Here is a 20,376-nt window from a genome sequence, read left to right on the forward strand (position 1 = left end):
TTTCTACTCCCTCCAAATGTCAAAGGATCTTAAGTGGTTATCAAAGACAGACCGATTTCAAGTTTGCTGAGAAGGGAGAGTGATGTCTGGACGAGATGGCAGTTTCTGGAATGCCCCCTTTCCCAAGCTGGACTGTGCCAGGTGGTCCAGGTGCCCTCCATACCCCTCTAAGACACCCAGGGAGGGAAGTATCATTGCCCCTGGTTTATGTGTGAGGAAACAGAGACGAGGTCTCACCTCTGTGCCTGCCCCCCCAGCACTGATGTGTGCCCCTGATGACAGAGAGGTCTGTTTTCACTCCCCAAATAATGAGAAAACAATGCATGCCCCTGGATCTCAGAGGGGAGTGAGGGGAGGAGGAAGAAGGGGCTCTGGATCAGTCATGGGGGAGAACCTGGGCCCTGGCCACAGTCCTCCAGCCCTCCAGTGTTGTCAGGAGACATTGCCCTTCCTGTTCTCAAAGGTTGGCAGTCTGCCTACTCTCCACTGCTTTCCCAAATTCCTTGGGTGCAGAAGGGAGACCAAATCATGCCATTCCATTTATTCCTGCTTTAGACACACTGCCTTAAATCTGAGTTTTAAAAAGCCCAGAACCGGCAGTAAAATGGGCCTTTTGGATTATCTAAGAATACAACTACTGATGCTGCTTCTGAAATGCAATTGAGAAAGTACAGACTTCCTACAGGCAAAACAATCCTCTGTCCAACAGAGTCAGGTTGCAGACACTGTGCTTGACATTAACCCAAAGGAAACAACGTTACAACTTCCAGAAGAATTCAGCACCAGTATATAGGCATAATGAGAGCTACTTCTTTTCCCAACCATTTTGTTTTTAGCAAGTAAGCTCAATTCTGAGTTATAGTGGAAAACTTTCTTAAAAAGTTCTCTGCTTTGGCAGAGAACTGGGACCTGGGGGTCAGACAGACCCAGAGGCTTGATTCCTCTTTCTGTGCAGTCTGGGGAAAGTCATGGGGGCTCAGTGTCCTCGGGGTAAAACAGTACTGTGACCCCTCAGAGTTTCACCGTGGGGACTGATCCAGATGAGCCCAGGGTGTAAGAACAGTCAAGCCTGACGCATCTGTTTTAATTCTCCTGGCCCCTGGGACTCCTGCAGGTCACAGGAAGAGAAGGTTTCTGCATGTCCCAAGCATTTCTGCAAGAGTTCCTTGCTGGCTGTGAGTAAACTGGGCGGGACGCTACCAGATTTGGTAACCAGTGATTAAAAAAGCAAGCAGGGAACATTTAAGCACCTGGGTCAGGTTAATGGGCCTTTGCTAGCTTTTTCCCTTGAAGGAAAAACCCATTTAACCTACTAGACGTGGAGCACAGAGACTTCCTTCACCATGACCACCAGACAGAAGTGTTAACAGTTACCTACCCAGCCATCACATCGGCCTGCAACTGCCAGCAAAATCTCCTGTTCCTAAAGATCAGGGGTAAGTGCAAACCTCGTCCTTCTGGCCCAACTGAATAACAAGATGAGTGAAGGAAGCTGCCGCACATGCCAGTCCTGAGAAGGGGGAGGTTTTATTAAAATCCCGGGGAGACGGACTTCTGTGGGTGCTCGTTTCTCTCCTGCCCTCCAAATTCACCCCACACTGGGGATTCAGGATGCACAGCTGCAAGGGCAGTGATGTGGGTGGGGGAAGGAGATGATGTGACTCGACCTGTGGGTTTTGCAAGGTCTGGCTTCTGTCAGGATGAAGCCGAGGAGGATGGAGACAGACTCAGGTGCAACTGTTGAGATCTGTGAGGAAGATGCCCTCCGAACCAGAGGCTTGGCCCCAGCAACACAGCTGCCCTCTTTCTTTCCAAGGAAATAGAATCTGCCCGACAAAGCATCCTAAATGCACAGACCCCTTCCTCTGAGCAGACTCAGGTCTTGGAAATCATCTTTGATGCTTTGAGGCTCATTAAAAACAAAGGGTCACCTTATCTCCGCCTGATTTTGTTTTTGGTTCACTTTCAATTTGGGTTGTCATGAACCAAAGTAGTCAGAAAGGGATTATGGAACACTCGCCCATGTCTGTCCTCTACACACACACACACACACACACACACACACACGATAGCCCCAACCCCATCCCCACTCCTTAGTCCTTTCTGCTACGACTAAATCTGTAAGCATACAAGTGCCATTAACTGACATGCATAAAAACACTGTTCGTTGTTCACAGACATCAGTGGCTGAGAGGTGGAAATTACTTGGCATTTCATTCTAATCTGTACTGAAGACTTGCCTGACAAACAGATTACGTGCAAGAATTGCTGGCTTGGGAATGGAGCTATGTTTACGGCTTACCCCATATTTTTCTTTCCTAAAGGAAAGGAAAGGACACTTCCCTTGTCCTTCCCAACCCTCTGCAGCTTCCCAGACCCACCCCGCTACCACCACCTGTGAAACCTTAACATTTGATTTCCTTTCGTGAGGGAAGTTTTTGTTAGCTGTGTCTATAAAATTATGATAAACACTCTGTGCCTCTGTGCCAGCATCTGAGAGGACCGACAATAACACAACCCGAGCAGCTCTGGCCTTCCACATGGTGCTATGGGCGACATCTCCCTCAGGAGGTGTGTTGCAGCCATCTAACCATTGGCAGATCCTATGAACTGTCTCTCTGCAGAGAGACCGTCACCACAGGCTTCTGACAAAGAGCGGATGCCATGCTAACGGCTGCTCATAATTACCAAGGACAGTGCTTCTCCCTGCTGGATTGCAAGACAAATACCTATCCTGGTTCTTTTTCATAGAAAAATTAGGTTAAACAAATAATAATGCCCTCTTAGCTTCCCCTTGGACAAACTAAGTCTTTTTCTTCAGGAAATAATTGAAGAAAATTATTATTCAGGAAATAATTGGTCAGATTCTCAAATGAACTCCTTCTCAGTTCCTTGACCCAGTTCTGCCTGTAAGATATACACAACCCTGTTTTGTCTCCTAGAAATTCCAAATGACTTAGCATCTCTAATACATCATCAGTCAGGAGCTCCTGGGGCCCTGCTGGCATCCCCCCACACACTCATCTTGGATCCAGCCCAAGAGAGAAGATGGAGCAGGCAGGCAGTCTGGGCAGAAAAGCACCAGGGCTCAAAGCCCACAGTCAGAGAGGACATCCCTCAGAAGGAGCTGGTGAGTGACCTAACCATTCCCCACTCTCTTTCCCATTAGCCTGTTTGATTCTCATGACAGCACCTGTTCCATGTTCCCTGGCTTTACTTACTAGTATGATGCTTGACCCTCCACCGGACATAAGCTCTGTGTGTAGGGACTCCTGAGCTGTGTCTGTGTCTCTAGCTCCAAGAACAGTGCCTGGCACATAACAGAGACTCAAGTCATGCTTGCTGAATGAATGGATGGATGGATGGATGGATGGATAGATGAAAGGAAATGAATGAATGGGAAGCAACAATTCACAGAGCTGCCCACTCTCTTCTTGATCTCTGCAGTAATCCCTGGCTTTGCACAGAGCATAAGGAAGCTGTTCAGGAGATTCTCATTAAAGCTGAAAAAGAGCAGGTGAGAACCTAAGTTCAGAAGCAGGGCTAAGATACGAGTTATAAAACAGAGGGATGCACTAAATATCATGGTTAGAAGCCCCAAGACCTGGCATCATAGTGTAGAGACAACTCTACACTATGCTGATATACTATGCATCAGCTCTGTGATGATGTCCCAGGGCTGGGTTTTTGAAGACCAGAAATAATTGCATAAGGACAGGAAGGGGTGGAAGAGAAGAAAAGAGAGGTAGAAAGGAAGGAAGCCAGGTACTAAGCTAAGAGTGCAGAGAGAGAGGCTGAGAGGAGATGTGGGATCCTGTTCAGAATCTGTAACGTGTCCGTGGGCCCAGATGCCGCCACAGCCCTAGAAGACAGACACAAACCTCTTTGGTGCCAAGGACAAGAGAAAGAAGCAGTTCTTGGACAATTTCTTCCTGCAGATCCAGCCACGTGTGAACATTAACCCTGACACAGATGTGCCACACTTCCCACAGAAGCTTCTCCGGACCGAGCCCATCACCTGTGTGTGGCAAGCCCTGACCTGAAGATGGGCAGCCTATGTGCTGATTCGCTGGCCTGGAGGTGACCATCTCTCCTAAGTCTTGTTGACAAATGTCTCTGCATTGCCAGTGATGTTCACTCATAACTCTCAGACCTTCATTTCAGCCAACCTTTCAGTTTAAAAATGTAACTTGCTAACTATCAGCGGTGGAAGAACATTTAGATAGCCTCAGTGTTTTTGCTAATGTATGTGGTCTTTTGTTTCAGGAGCTTTTACATGTCTGAAACACCTATAAAGAGGAGAGAAAAAATAGGTTTCAAGCTGAAATGGCCGCTCGCCTATTTTGGAAAGAGCCCCGGGGTACTGTGTCAGAAAATGCCTACTGTGTGCTGAGTGGTGATGCTAGATAGAGTGCACACTGCCTGTGTGGCCTGGCCTGCAGGGTCTGCCAGCCATCAGCTACTGAACGATCCTATTAAGGACTTAGAGTACCCAAAAGAAGATTGTAGTTATTGATGGAAAGATGTGTCTTCATTCTAATCATGACAAAATATCAGAAATACCCCAAATGAGGGATCTCCCCTATTCTCCTAAAAATGCTAGTGCCAGGCAAGACAAGCTAGGCAAGGAATTATTTCAGATTACAGAAGATCAAGGAGACCTAACAGCCAGACACAATGAGCACTACTGGATGGGATCCTGGATGGAGGGAAAAGACACTGCTTGAAAGGATATAACTGAGGCAAAGGACACAATTTGAATATGGACTGTGACCCCATATCAGTGCAATTCTATTATACTTGTATCAATACAATGCTATTATATCAATGTTAAATCTCCTGAATTGAATAACTGTATTTGGTTATATTTTCAGGAAATAGAAGCTAAAATATTTAAAGATAAACTAACTCTCAAATGGTTTGGGGGAAAATTTGCAAGCATATATGTATATGTGTGTGTGTGTGTGTGTGTGTATGAGAGAAGAAAGGGGACAGAAATGGCAAAGCAATGAGTGTGAGTCCAGAATCCAACAGGGCTTCACTGAACTATTCTTACAATTCTTGTTTTAAGCTTTACATTATTTTATTTTTGAAGGAATAACTTTTCTTTTCTTTTTTTTTTTTTTTTACTTTCTATGCTGAGGTATGTCATCTGTAAATACAGGCAATTGTTAGTGGTTTTTTGGGTCACTTTTTCTTATTGAAGAGACAGAAAAAGTCAAATTTGAAGTAACTGACATCACATTTAGTGTCAACTTATTTGTCATGGTATGTCTTTAAACTCTCCTATTACATGACTCCAGTAAATACTTCATGTACAACATAATCTTACACTGTTTCTTAATTTGCTGTGTCTTGGTCGAAAGCTGCTTTGGGAGGAAAAATGATATTTTTATAAGGAAATGGGTAAAGCAGATGGTTTATACTTTTGTTCTAATATACTGATGTGGCTTAAGTCACAAAATGCCCTTTGGCTTTTTTTTTTTTTTTAATTTTTTTTAAGATTTTTTATTTATTTATTTGACAGAGAGAAATTACAAGTACACTGAGAGGCAGGCAGAGAGAGAGAGAGAAGGAAGCAGGCTCCCTGCCGAGCAGAGAGCCCGATGCGGGACTCGATCCCAGGACCCTGAGATCATGACCTGAGCCGAAGGCAGCGGCTTAACCCACTGAGCCAGCCAGGCGCCCCTGCCCTTTGGCTTTTTAAACGAAGTCAGAAAAAATAAATTCCTGGTAGTTAATCAGAGCTTCTTCCTGCTCCTGCCCCTCCTTGGCAATTTTGGGGGCTGGTGTGCCTAGAGGTCCTCGGGAAGCCTGTCTATCTCTCCTGTATGTTTTGTCACCAAGGGGTATTCACTTCTAGCAAGTAAGGTCAACACAAATGTTGCCTATTTGACACTAAAATATTCTTCCTTCCATTCAAATGGCAGATGATCAAAAGGATACAAGCAAGAATATTTTGCTTGGCACGTGGCCTAAAAGTTCTAAATTTATCTGTGCTATTTTTGCTTCCTACTCAGATTGGATTAGTTACTAGGCAACTGAAGTGTTTAATTTCATTTGCTAATAGTTACATTTTAATAGAGGCAGCTAGTGTACATGACCAATGCTGCCAATACAAACACAGCCCAACACCCAACCTCTGTTGGGCAGTAGGGCTTACTACTTCATTCCTGTTGCAGAAAAACACTATTTATACTCTTAGGTTTTGTTTATTTGACTTTTGTGTACTAGAAAAGGGGATGTCTCTTTTGGAATTATTTATATTAAAAATATTTGCTACCTGTTTGTGGCATCCTAAACCTTCTTTAAACTTGTGGTTCACAATGGCAAACCAGGCACATAGGTCTTCTTCCCACCACCAAGAAGGAAAATTAATCCTTAATAGCACTGAAAGGGAACCATCAGTGCCTCAGATGGGGGGGGGGGTAGGTTGATAGAATAAATGAAAATAGTGAAAGCTACACCCTAAACAAGTATAGCATTAGGCTTGGAAGAGGTCTTCCCAATGGTTAGATGGAAAAAATCCAAATTTGGAGAGAGGGGGAAACTGTTGGGGCACTTAGGAGGGAAATTAGTTACAAGATAGTCTCCACACATTCAGACCAATCTTGCCCCCAGTATATAGAAGGCTGGATGTGGTCTGCTATGGAAATGACTCCTAAGGAATGCTGGAAATTGGTCTAGGATGGGATGAGGGGCTGTTCTCTCAGATACTGAGTATAGAATGTTAGCTAGAGGACACCACAGGTACCTCAACAGGCAAGAGTTGGGGGGAAGGAGAGGAAAAGAGAAACACAACTCTGCCCAGATATGAGCTATGGGAAATGGTTCCACCTCAGCGTAAGGGTTCCCTATGAGGCCCCCGCTGGCCTGGCTACTCCTTCGCAGGCACCCTGAAGGTAAATCCCATCATGCCATTCACTAATGGATACATGCTTTGCAGCCATCATTTCCTTTGGAGGAGGGATCTACAGTAGAAACCGAGGCATATGATTGCTGAGGAAACACCCATCCACACATTTCTGCATTTAAAATGTGAACAGACAAGAATCATGAGCCTTTGAGGAAACCATTTGTACAACAGAGAAAGAGTAAAATAACCTGAGCCAGATCCCAATGCAGAGAATGGAAGGTACAGAAACAGACAGACACACACATACTGTGGGGATGCACACACGCGCACACTGTGGCAGACACCAGGAATGACACACTGATGACCCAGGAACAGGCTACCGTGAGAACGGAGCAATCAGACAGCAAGAGACAGTCCCTGGAAATTTAAAAACAGGTAAAAATGGGGTACAGATTTTGTCCTGTGGAGAAGAGGGAAGGTTATAAATTTGGATTAAAATTATATTTCCCTTTCAATGATGAGAATTAAATCCTCTGTCTTAAACAACTTAAAAGGAATAGAATTTGGAACTTCCAAAGCACCAAAGGGAAAAAAGAAAACGTTATTAACAAGAATGAAAAGGGAGATAGGGAGAGAAACAATGAGAAACATGTGAAGTAGACAATGAAAATATATGACAGGGATGAGCTTAAATATACAGGTATTTATAATAAATATGAGCAGTTTAATTGTTTTAAAAGATACAATTTCAGATGAGAAATATGTAGAACTAAGCTGTGTGTTAGTTAAAAAAAATTTAATGGCACAAAATAGAACGACTGGAGAAGCATAGTAAGGGCTACCAAAAAGAAATGCAAACCAAAATCACAATAAGATATCACTTCACACCTGTCAGAATGGCCAGTACCAAAAAGACAAGAAATGACAAGTGTTGGTGAGGATGTGGAGAAAAAGGAACCCTTAGACACTGTTGAATCATTATGTTGTACATCAGCAATTAATATAACATTATGTCAACTATTCTTCAATAATAACAAAAAAGCAAAAAATTCAGTATTAATATCAAACAGAAGTATAATACAAGGCCAAAAGCAAAGGAATATTTTATATGTATTAAAGATATAAACCAGAAGATAGTAATAGTCACAAACCTTTTTTACTAAACAGTACAGCAGGGATCTACGTAACAAGTGTTAGAAATGTAAAAAGAAACTATTAAATTCATGATCACAGTGGGAAAATTTCACACATCTTCCTCAAAAATTGACAGGTTGAGTAGACAAAAATATAGGTAAGAGTATAGAAGATTTGAATACACAATCATCAAACTAGATGAATTTCATATTTAAACTCAGTTCTCAACTAACAGAAAACATGTTTAAATTTCCAAGGAATATTTTAAAAATCTGACCAAGTATTTGGCCAGAATATCTCAGTAAAACCTTCAAAAGATAAACACTACAGGTGTCTTGGAACTCTAACCCAAGAGTAATTTATAAAAGAAAATCAAAGCTGAAATTAGTGTACAGCAATGAATCATCATGAGAGCACTCAGCTCTCTATGGAGTGCATCAAAGAGGGACTCCAAGTTTGAAATGTATTTGGAAATAAAAGATTGAAAATGCACTAAACAATCATCTCAGTAAGTTAAAAAAATAGCTAAATAAAGTACAATAAAGGGAATCAATAAAGATAAAAACAGGAACTGATGAAATAGAAAAGAAGTCTATTTGATTATTAAAACCAAAAGTGCTTAAAGACCAAAAAAAAGAGACCCATCTGATAAAAAAGGTAAACAGACCAAAATTAGAAATAATAGAGAATATAACTATAGACACAAATTTTATGTCAAAATTATTAGAGAATATATATAAGAGTTCCAATAAATTTGAAAAAAATTGAAACAAAGTGAAAGTAGAAATAATTTTCTAGGAACATATGAACTATTAAAATGACTCAACAGGAGGCAAAAAAAAAAAAAAACACTGAAAGGATCAGTAACTATTAGAAAAGAAAATTGGAAATGTAGTCAAAGATCCCGCACCTCTAACCCCTAGCAACCAGGTCCCAGGCCCAGATGTGTTTACTACTTCCTTTTTTTAAAATTTATTTAAATATTTTTATTTTTATTTATTTGACAGACAGAGATCACAAGTAGGCAGACAGGCAGGCAGAGAGAGGGGAGGAAGCAGGTTCTCTGCTGAGCAGACAGCCTGATGCAGGGCTCGATCCCAGAACCCTGGGATCATGACCTGAGCCGAAGGCAGAGGTTTAACCCACTGAGCCACCCAGGTGCCCCTACTACTTCTTTTTTAACTTTTAACAACCTTTAAAATTTAGAGTACTTATTAATTCCTATGTTAGATTTCTATAGAACATAGAAAGTATGTAAATATTCTCAATTTATTCTATAAAGCTAGTATAACCTAGATATTAAAAAAGGGATAAGGTGACACTAAAATAGCAAAGTGTAGATGAGAGTTCAACAACTCAAAATGCCTATTGAGGCCAAGACATTTAATAGTAAAAAATTTAATATTTAATAGGAAATATTGTATTAATTTGATATAGTGTCCACAGGGAGTGGTCAAAGTGTGGAGAACATATAGCCCATCTAAAAGAGGTCACTGGTTTGATGTACAGCAGGGATTAGAAGCACAATCTTATTAATCCATACATAGGCAAAAATTCTAAATATAATTAAAAACCAAAATTAGTAATTTCTTTAAAAAGTAACATACAATGATCTAGGAGGAAAGTTTATCCAATGAATGCGGGGAAGACTCAATGCTAGAAATATTTTATTACTATAATTCAACTCATTAATATATCAGAAGAGAAAAAAACATGATTGTCTTGATAAAATCAATGAAAGCATTTAATAGACCCATACACCAATTCCTAATAAAAATTGTTAATAAGCTAAGTTCAGAGAAGATATTGATAAAAATAAATTTTGATAAATATCAAGATATTTTGATAAATATCAAGATATTAATATTTGATAAACATAAAACCTTATCAAAATTTATATCAAATATAAATATATTTGATAAATATCAAGATATTGATAAATATAATCAAAATTGATAAAGGATATAGACAGAAACCTACAAAACCATCTATCAACATTCAATAATTAGAAGCAAAAGAGGGATGCTTGCCCATTGTCATCATTGTTATTCCAGATTACACCTTGGGCAAGGCAGTGACTAGAAAATAAAGTGAAGCATAAACATTGGAAAGAAAGAGAAAACAGTTCTTTTCAAAGTACGTGGCTGTCATCATCCAAAATCCAAAACTCAACTTAAAAATGGCTAACACTACTAAAATAGGTCAGTAAGTTGCCTAGATATATTTTTTTATCTGTTCTGTACCTTCACATCATTGAGATATAGATATGCAAAGTGGAGAGAAGAAAGACCACCAAGTAAATACAATATATAAACCCTCTGGAGTTCTTGAATTTTCTAAATTATGTTTGATGGTTGAAAAAAATTCTAACACTGTCTTATGTGGTTGTATGTGTAGACATAGGAAATTGTAGGCAGACAGGCAGGCAGAGAAAGAGAGGGGAAGCAGGCTCTCTGCTGAGCAGAGAGCCCGATGTGGGGCTTGACCCCAGGACACTGAGATCATTACCTGAGCTGAAGGCAGAGGCTCAACCCACTGAGCCACCCAGGTGCCCCTCAAAATGGAATTCTAAAAAATATTTAAGTAACCCAGAGAAAAGCAGAAAAAGAAAACAGGGAAATAAAGAGTACAGAGAAGAAAAATAAAATTGCCAAGTTAAGACCTATCGATACTTAAATTAAATATACCAGTTAAAAGAAACTGACAAAGTGAATAAAGAAACATGGACCCAACTATATACTGTCTATAGGAAATTCAATTCAAATATAATAATAAAGATAGATTAAAAGTACAAGGATAGAAAAAGACCTATCATGCAATCAATCAAAAGCTAGCAGGAGTGGCTATATTGATATCAGATGAAGTAAGCTTCATAGCAAAGAAGATTATATGCTGTATTACCATACCAAAATTACCATATCATAGCAAAGTGATGAATATTACATAATGATAAAAAGGTCTATCTATCAAGAAAATACAATATATCCTGAATGTGGATGCACCAAACAATAGTGATGCAAATATGGACCAAAAATTGACAGAACCCAAAGGAGAAACAGAGAAATCCAAAATTATAGTTGGAGACTTAAACATCCCTGTTTTCAAAAGTTGACAGGAAAACAGGCAGAGAAGCAGCAAGGACAGAGGGACCTCAACAGCATCATCCCCCAACAGGATTGAATCAACATTTACAGTACACTCCATCCGACAATAGCAGAATACACACTCTTCAAATGCCTGCAGCACACATTCAAGGAAAAATAATACCTAGAGTCAAACATCACACACACACACACACACACACACACACACACACACACACAGGAAACCAGAAATAAATAGTAGAAAGATAACTCTAAACACTTGTAACTAAACAAAAGGGTCCCAAGTGATATATGGTTGAAAGAAGTCATCTCAAGGAAAAAAAAAAAAAATAAAACATGCTGAGCTGAATTAAAATAAAAAAATATATCAAAAATCTGTGAGACACAGCTAATGCAGCACAAGGAGGGAAATTTATAGCACTAAAATTCTTGTTTTAGAAAAGAGGAAAAGTCCTAAATAGTAATAATCTAAGCTCCTACTTCAAGAACTGAAGAAAAGAGGAACAAAATAAACCCAAAGCAAGCAGAAGAAAGGATATAATAAAGAATGTGGCCCAGTGAAATTTTAAATAGAAAAATAAAGGAAATAAGAAACAAACAAAAATCTTGTTCTTTAAAAAGATCAGGAAAGGGGCGCCTGGGTGGCTCAGTCATTAAGCATCTGCCTTCAGCTCAGGTCATGATCCCAGAGTCCTAGGATCGAGCCCCGTGTCAGACTCCCTGCCCTGTGGGAAGCCTGCTCCTCCATCTCCCACGCCCCCTGCTTGTGTTCCATCTCTTGCTGTCTTTCTCTGTCAAATAAATAAATAAAATCTTAAAAAAAAAAAAAAAGATCAGGAAAATGGACAAATCTCTTGGAAAGACAAAGCAAAAATAAATAATAAATAAATAAATAAATAAATGAAACTCCACAAATTAACAATATCATAAATTAAAACAAAGGATATTATTATAAAACCAGAAAACATCAAAAGGATAATAAGCATTACTATGAACAACTCTATACACATAAATTTGACAACTCAGACACAATGGACCAATTCCTCAAAAAAACACCTACTACCACAAACTCACCCGATATGAAATAGACAATTTAGCTAGCCCCATAAATATTAAGGAAATTGAATTTGTAATTTTAAATCTCCCAAACAAGGAATTTCCTGGCCTACATGATTTCTTAGGAGAAGTCTAACAAAGAGGAATTAACCCCAATTGTATACTTCCTCTTCCAGTGAACAGAAGAGGAAGAAATGCTTCTAAATTCTCTTATGAAGCCAACATTATCCTAATAACAAAACCCGACAGGGGCAGTCTAAAGAAGATCACTAGAAAATAATATCCTTCATAAAAATAGATGTAAAACTCTTTAACAAACATTAGCAAATAGAATTCAGCAATATATAAAGGGAATTATACACTATGGCCAAATGGGGTTTATTCTAGGGGTCAAGCTGGTCAATATTAAAATGTCAGTCAATGTAGTTCACCATATTAACAGGCTAAAGAAATTATATGACCATATCAATGTGTTAAAAGTATCTGACTACATTTAACAACCCATTCATGATATAAACACTCAGAAAATTACGAACTGAGGGGAACGTCTTTAACTTGATAAAAAGGATCTACAAAAGCATGTACAGGTAAGTGTATACCATATAGGTAAGTGAAAGACTGAATGCCTTCCCCATAAAATGGGAAAAGGCAAGGATGGCTGCTTTCACTACCCCCGCTCAGGATAATATTAGAAGTTCTCGCCAGTGCAATCAGGCAAGATAAAAGAAATGTATAAAGGATGAAAAGGAAGAGAAAAACTGTATAGATAACATGAGATTGCATAGAAAATCCCAACAAATCTAAAAATAGAAAAAAATGAACAAACAACTTGAACTTGTATGGAAGGTCAGCAAGGTCACTGAATACTAGATAAATACAATAAATGTTCAAAAATCAACTGTATTTTTTGGTATGCTACCAGTGAAGAGTATTGAGTGCTAAATTTAAAATACAGTACCATTTAATATTACTCAAAAAAAAAAACAGTTTTACTTGTAAATCTAATAAAACTTATATAGAACTTGGATGCCAAAAACTTCAAAATGCTAATAAAAGAAATCGAAGATCGAAATAAATAAGAGACACACTGTGCTCATGGATTTGAAAACTCAACAGAATGAAGATGTCAATTCTGCCCAACTGATACAAGTTTAATGAAGTTCTTAACAAAAATCTCTGTATTTTGGGCACCTGGGTGGCTCGGTGGGTTAAAGCCTCTGCCTTTGGCTCAGGTCATGACCCTGGGGCCCTGGGATCAAGGCCCGCATTGGGCTCTCCGCTCAAGTGGGGAGCCTGCTTCTTCCTCTTTCTCTCTCTGCCTGCCTCTCTACCTATTTGTGATCTCTCCCTCTGTCAAATAAATAAATAAAATCTTTTAAAAAAACCCCTAAAACTCTGTATTTTGCAGACATAGAGGTAATCTAAAATTCTTCTGTAAAGGCAAAGGTATTAAAATGGCTTAAACAATTCTTAAAAGAATCAAATGAGAAAAATCAATCTGCCTGCTTCAAGACTTGGTAACCCAACACTATGTGGTACTGGTGGAGAGAAGGGATAGAGACCTCAACTAATTCCATATTACTGCCCAGCAGATTTTTGACCTTTAAAGATGCAACAGTAAATCAGTGGAGGAAGGATGGCCTTTTCATCAAGTAGTGCTGGAATATCAATAGACATCAACCGGACATCAACAGACAAAAACAAAATGGACCTCGACTTAAACCTCATACCTTACACAAAAATTAACTCAAAATGGATGATGGACTTAATTACAAAATGTAAAATCATAAAACTCAGAAAAAAATCCAAGAGAAAACCTTTGGGATCTGGGGCTAGACAAAGAATCCTCAGATGTGGCATGACACCATAAAAAACAAGTTGATAATTGGACTTAACAAAATAAAATACTACTGTTATATGGCTGGGAAAAAATATTTGGAAGCCATGCATCCTGGAAAGGATTATTATCTAGACTATACAAGGAAATATCTAAGCTGAATATTAAAATGCCAAGCAATCCAAAGTAAAAAATGGGCAAAAAGAATGAATAGACAGACATTTCACTGAAGAGGATATTTGGAGAGCAACTAAGCACATGAAAAAATGTTCAACACATTATTCATTAGGGAAATTCACATCAAGACCATGATGAGATATCACTATACACCTTTGAGTGCAGATAAAATAGGAATAGTGACAGCACAAAATGCTGGCGAGGATGTAGAAAAATCTTTGATGTATTACCTATGAGAATGCACCAATGGCCACTCTGGAAAACAGTCTAGCAGTTTCTTAAAAAAATAAACACATAGGGGCACCTGGGTGGCTCAGTGGATTAAAGCCTCTGCCTTTGGCTCAGGTCATGATCCCAGGGTTCTGGGATCGAGCCCCACATCAGGCTCTTTGCTCCGCAGGGGGCCTGCTTCCTCTTCTCTCTCTGCCTGCCTCTCTGCCTACTTGTGATCTCTGTCTGTCAAATAAATAAATAAAATCTTTGAAAAAAAAAAACACATATTTGCTATATGACTCAGCAGTTATACACCAGGACATTTGTCCCAGAAAAATTAAAATTTATGTTCACACAAAAACCTGTCCAAAATTGTTATCACAGTCTTCCTTATGATAGCCTTAACTGGTAACAACCGAATGTCCCTCCAAAATGGTGAAATGAACTGCGGCACACCTGTACCTGAAATACTATCAACAATGAAAAGGAACAAGCTATTGATACAACAATGTGGATGGACCTCAAGGACATTATACTGAGCAAAAAAGCAATTAGCAAGTTCACATAGCGAATGAGACCATTATATAACATTCTCAAAGGGACAAAATTACAGAGGTGAAGAACAGGTTAGTGGTTGTCAGGGTTAAAGGTGGTTAAGGGGGTTTGGGATGTGTATGACTACAGAGGGGCGGTATGAAGGAGATCCTTGGGGTGCCACACAGCTCTTGATCTTGACTGTGGTGATGGTTACGTCACCACATCTTGATCTTGACTGCAGTGATGGTTTATGTGATTTTGTATCGCGGGCCTTAATAATGTCCTATGGGTATATAAGATGCAACCGTGGGGTGAAACTGAGGAAACAATACACAGGAACTCTCTGTATTACCTTCGCAACTTTCAGCAAATTTATATTATTTCTCAATAAAAAGGGTTTTTTTGTTTTTTGGGGTTTTTTTTGTTTTAAGTTACTAAAGGTTAGAGTACAAACTACCTGAGATCAGGGACCTTACTGGTATCTGGGTGTTTTATCCTTAGCCCCTAAACAGTGATTGATCCTTAGTAGTTGCTTGATTAACATTGGGGAGCTGGATGAATACTTCTGTAACAGGGTCCTGTTTCTGTTCTCCAAGGACCGTGATTATAAATGGTGGATGTCTAGAAACATAAGAACCACATGGTGAACCACCGGTGGTTATTTCCAGAGATGGGACAGAGATGGGAAGTCACCTCTTTGGGAGGAGGTGAGAAAAGGGAGATCTTATGAACAATGCAGAAACACACAGAAAAAAGGGGTAAGTTTTTTTTTCATTTCCTTCTCCATCGTTCCAAAAGAGGATCTCCTTCACCTTAAAAACTTTTTAAAAACTATAATGCATGCTTATCCTTAAGGAAAAAACAAATATACACATAGATAAGGGAATTCCCCCCTCATCTTGATTCTGCTGTGGTGGTAGACCGCAAATGGAGGAGGCTTGTAGCATAAACACACTGCTGTGAGAAAGAGTGGTTGTCTCTGAACAGACCCGCTGATCAGCCGCAGGGTTAAAAATGCACATTACATATGAAGTAAGTCCAGGAGGCTTCCAAAGTTCTTAAATTCTTTAAAAAAAACTTATAAAAATTATATTATATAAGCAATACCTACCTATTTGAGAATCCTTCTCTTCCCAACTTCTGTTGCCTTTCTGTCCTGAAGCATGGTGCAAGGCATGTCGTGATGAGCACTAATGAATCATTGAACATTATATCAAAAACAAATTATGAATTTGCTTGACTAATTGCATTTAAATACATTGACTAATTGAATTTAAATAAAACAAACAGCCCCCCCACCTGATAAATTGGATTTCATCAAGGATAAAAAAGCAAAAACAAACAAACAAAAAGAACAACAACAAAAAACCCTATATCATTTGAATCGATAGCGTTTCAACCAATTAACTAGCCTCTGCAGGTGGTGATGTAAATTCCCCTTGCCATCACAGGGAAGAAGCACTGCCAATACATCCATCTTATTATGAATTTCTCTTCTAAGTCCTGATCTTCTGCTAGATCACGGCTCGAATGTGCCTATTTCAGTGCCCCCCTATCGTACCCTCATATAAAACGTGTACAGCAGGCCATGAAACCCTAATTAATAACATTTTAGTTTTACATTGTATCAGACAGTGCTTTAGGTTCTTCAGGATGCCTCTACCTAGACTTTCTTAAAGGCACATCACAGCCCTGTGAGGTAGCAGTATAAGAACAATCTCAAGAAATGAACTATTATACCTCACATTTCAAGTTTAGACAGTAGATAAGTCAGAAATTGAACCAGAGATTTCTGCCTCCCATTACACCGTGCTTTTATGTGTTCTGGAAGGCAACCTGGTGGGGAAATAAACACATTATTTGTGTTTATATCTTATAAAAAGAATGCCTATTTGCAGTGATGGCTGTTTCACTTTGTTCTTCCTGCTTCATATAATACCTCGACTCTACACGTTCTCCTTAAACGTAACTTTAAAACATTGGCAGATATTTATTAAGACCTACTATAATGTTAGAGACCCAACATTCTGATTGTGAAAGAGCTGAACTAACTTTCTAAGAAATTCTGCTGGGAAAATTCTAGAATAAAGGAATCTTCTGGTCCCAAAGACATGTTTAATTAAACGAACAATAATTATAATCTTTTACAAAGCAAAGCCAAAACACGACCTTGCTTTCATTTAAAAAAAGAAAAAGAAAAAGAATCTGAAGTACAATAAAATAACTATAGGGGCATTGGGAGTTCTTTGTTACTGTTAAAAGCCAGCAGATTTACCAAGTTGGAAGGGTGTAAGGTCACATACTGCTTAAAGCTTTAAGCTGTTTTCTTGCTGAGAAACAAGACGATCAAAGGTTGTGTCAGCTGGGGAGGGGAAATGGAGCTTCAAAATGAAATGTGTCAGGAAAAAAAAATGATCAATGGGAAAAGTATGGAAAACCTGATGCATCTACAAGTAAGTGGAGACAAGGATGAGGGCAGGTATTATTCTGAATGAAACCTTCTCCAAAGCTGCCTTGGGAAGTGCTCTGAGATCTGTGGTTTTCAAACATGACTGCACCATGGCTTCCATGCACCATGGCACACGGTTTAGGGAAAGGCACCAACGTGTAGATCTCTCCCCTAGAGACTCAGTGTAATTGATGTGGGGCTGGTCTGAGAAGAGCATCTCTAAAAGTTCTTCTACCCTAGATCATTCTAACTGGCAGTGAGGTCAGAGCTCTCCGTGAGCTTAAGAGCCTATAGATTTGGGGTTGTTCACACCCCTTCTACCCTAGGCGGGTAACTGTGGAGAGGTGAGGCCATGGGAACCAGCGGGCCAGCCTTCCTAGGTGGAGGGAGATGAGGCATGCAGCATTGTGGGGCGCCCTGCATCCCTGCCATGCCCCAGGGGTTCCTCACACCTCTTGTGCCTCTGGGTTCGAACTCAGCAGGCTTGAGGCAAAGGGGGAAACAGGAAGCATCCTCTGTGTCTCAAGGGGCCCAACTAGTCTAAATATGGGATCCTTATGGGCTCTTTTAAAATTTTTTGACGGCCCCTTTCATTTTCTTTATCAAGAAAAAAAGCAAGAAAATGATACTTGATAAGTGTTAACAACTTATCACTACCCAATCTGGATTTGGGGAAATCAGACTTATATTAATCAGCCAAGAATTACATTTTCCCATGTTGACCTGGAGAGAGCATCTCCAACATCAGGGCTTAGACACCTTTCTCTTAAAAGCCATGTGAATTTGGTGAGTGAATTCAGACACTTTTGGTCAAAGACACAAAAAACTCCACACCCCAAAACTAAATGAAATACAGTCTGCTGAAGAGAGGAGAAGGAAAGGGAAGACAAGTGGAGGCCAGCAGTAGAGCCATCCCAGCTATCCTCCGGGGCTGCTGGAAAAGGCTGCTTCTGGGGGTGGCTCGCCTTCAAAACTAGGCCTGGCCCAGGGGGAGCCGATGAAGGTCAGGGAGTGACGCCGGCACAAGCCCGGGAGTCACGTGAGAGCCAAACCCCCCCTGACTTCGTTATCTAAGAGGGAGACAGGAAGCTGTTGAGGAGGACCTTCAATCCAAAGGCAGAAACCTCTCTCCTGCCTCTCTCCCTCCTGTCTTCTCTAGCAGACAAAAAACAGACAATGAGAGAAACCCTGGCAGCCAGGGATCCTGGCCCACCCAGTCTGCTGGTGATTTGGGAGCAGTCCTCATGCAGGATCGGGCTGAGATGCACGGAGCCCTCCAGAACTTGCTTGAGTCGAGGTGGTGACCTGTTGCTGTTCACCGCAGGTGGTTTTACCTCTTCTAATTAAGTACTTCTGTTGTAGTTCTTTCCGTGATACATTATTCATTGCGCATTAATCCCCTTAAAATTGGTCTTTACGGGAAAACTTTGCTTTTTAAAAATCAGGATGTGTTTAACAAAGGGAGTTGGTCCGGGCTTTGGTGATGGGCAAGCAGCTTCATAAAGGCACAGCCGTGGGCCTCCCTGCTCCTTTTTGTGCGTGCTCCCAGCCCCCGGCCTTGGCACTCACTGACATGCATTTTCTGCCTCTCTCTCTCGGCTAATAGACTCTCTTCAAAAATGGAAGTTAATCCTTGGGCAATGCGATGTTAAACTGCCCGAGGAAGAATTAAATATTTCAGAAGAGAACATGGTAAAAAATGGCAACTGCTATTTTAGATTCTTTGAAAATTTAAGTAGGAGAGCAAAAAATAGAAAGCAGCTTGTACTTGGTACAATGGATCTAAGTTCACTTTTGTGAGCTTCTTGAGAATGTGCGGGGAGGCCAAGAAACAGCAAAATGCTTGGACACTGAGGGGACCTGGCCACTCCCGTCACACTTTCGGAGGCCCAGAGACTGTTCCAGTGCCTTAGGAGTGAAAAGAACATGCAGTCTGAAAAGAGAAAATTGACCCTTGCCTCTGGCCCTTGCTGTAAGGTAGCAGAGAAGTAATACCTGCAAGTCTGAGAGGAGTGGGCTCTGGATTTGGACATCTTGGGTGGTGGTCCTGGCTCCCCCTGGGAACCAGCCCCTGGGCTTGGAGCAGGCCTGGCCTCAGTGCCCCAGGGGACTCCTCTGCAAAGCACAAGTGCCAAGAGAGAGTGTGGGCAGCGCAGGTGTGAGCCCTGGTGAGTGGTGAGCAATCAGTACACGCTGGATTATGATGATACAATAATGAAACGGACTTAGGCTAGATACATTTTTACCACAGCAGCACAAAGAGAAAGCATTCTTTCCTCCGTAGACCGAGGCAAACCAGGTAATTGTAAAAATGCCGCAATCATTTTTCTATCCTGTGCTTTTACAATCCAATTTATTGCCCTGCTCCTTGCAGCTGCTTTCCAGAGCCCACAGACTGCGGTTAAAACACATTAGCTGGAATCAGAATAGCAGGTTCAAGTATTTATGTATTTATGGCTTGCCTCAAAGAGGCACAAGTGATGTGACTTCAATTGTTTTAATTTGCTGTGCTTTGTCTTGCTCTGCCTCAGGGGGCTCTGCACATTCACGGAGGCGGCAAGCAGGGAGAGAAGGGACTCCTCTACCTTGGAGGTCTGTGCCGCCCAGCCAGGGGCCTGTGTGGGTCCCAGAGGCCCCTCCATCTCCAGCGCCATGCAGGGAGTTGGCTCAGAGCCTGATTCGGCCTGAAGACACCTCAGTCATGCACAGTGACAGGTAGCTCTAGGGGCTTCCAAACTCTGGTCTTGAGACTAGTTGTGTGTGTGTGTGTGTGTGTGTGTGTGTTTTAAGATTTTATGATTTATTTGACAGAGATCACAAGTAGGCAAAGAGGCAGGCAGAGGGGGTGGGGGGAAGCAGGCTCCCTGCCGAGCAGAGAGGCTGATGCGGGACTTGATCCCAGGACCCCGAGATCACGACCTGAGCCGATGGCAGAGACTTAACCCACTGAGCCACCCAGGCACCCCTTGAGACCAGTTTTGATTCCCTGGGATGAGGGTTCGACTACCATGAG

The sequence above is a fragment of the Mustela putorius genome, unplaced genomic scaffold (genome assembly GCF_011764305.1).
Source record: "Mustela putorius furo isolate JIRA1106 unplaced genomic scaffold, ASM1176430v1.1 tig00003834_pilon_pilon_pilon, whole genome shotgun sequence".
Lineage (NCBI taxonomy): Eukaryota > Metazoa > Chordata > Mammalia > Carnivora > Mustelidae > Mustela > Mustela putorius.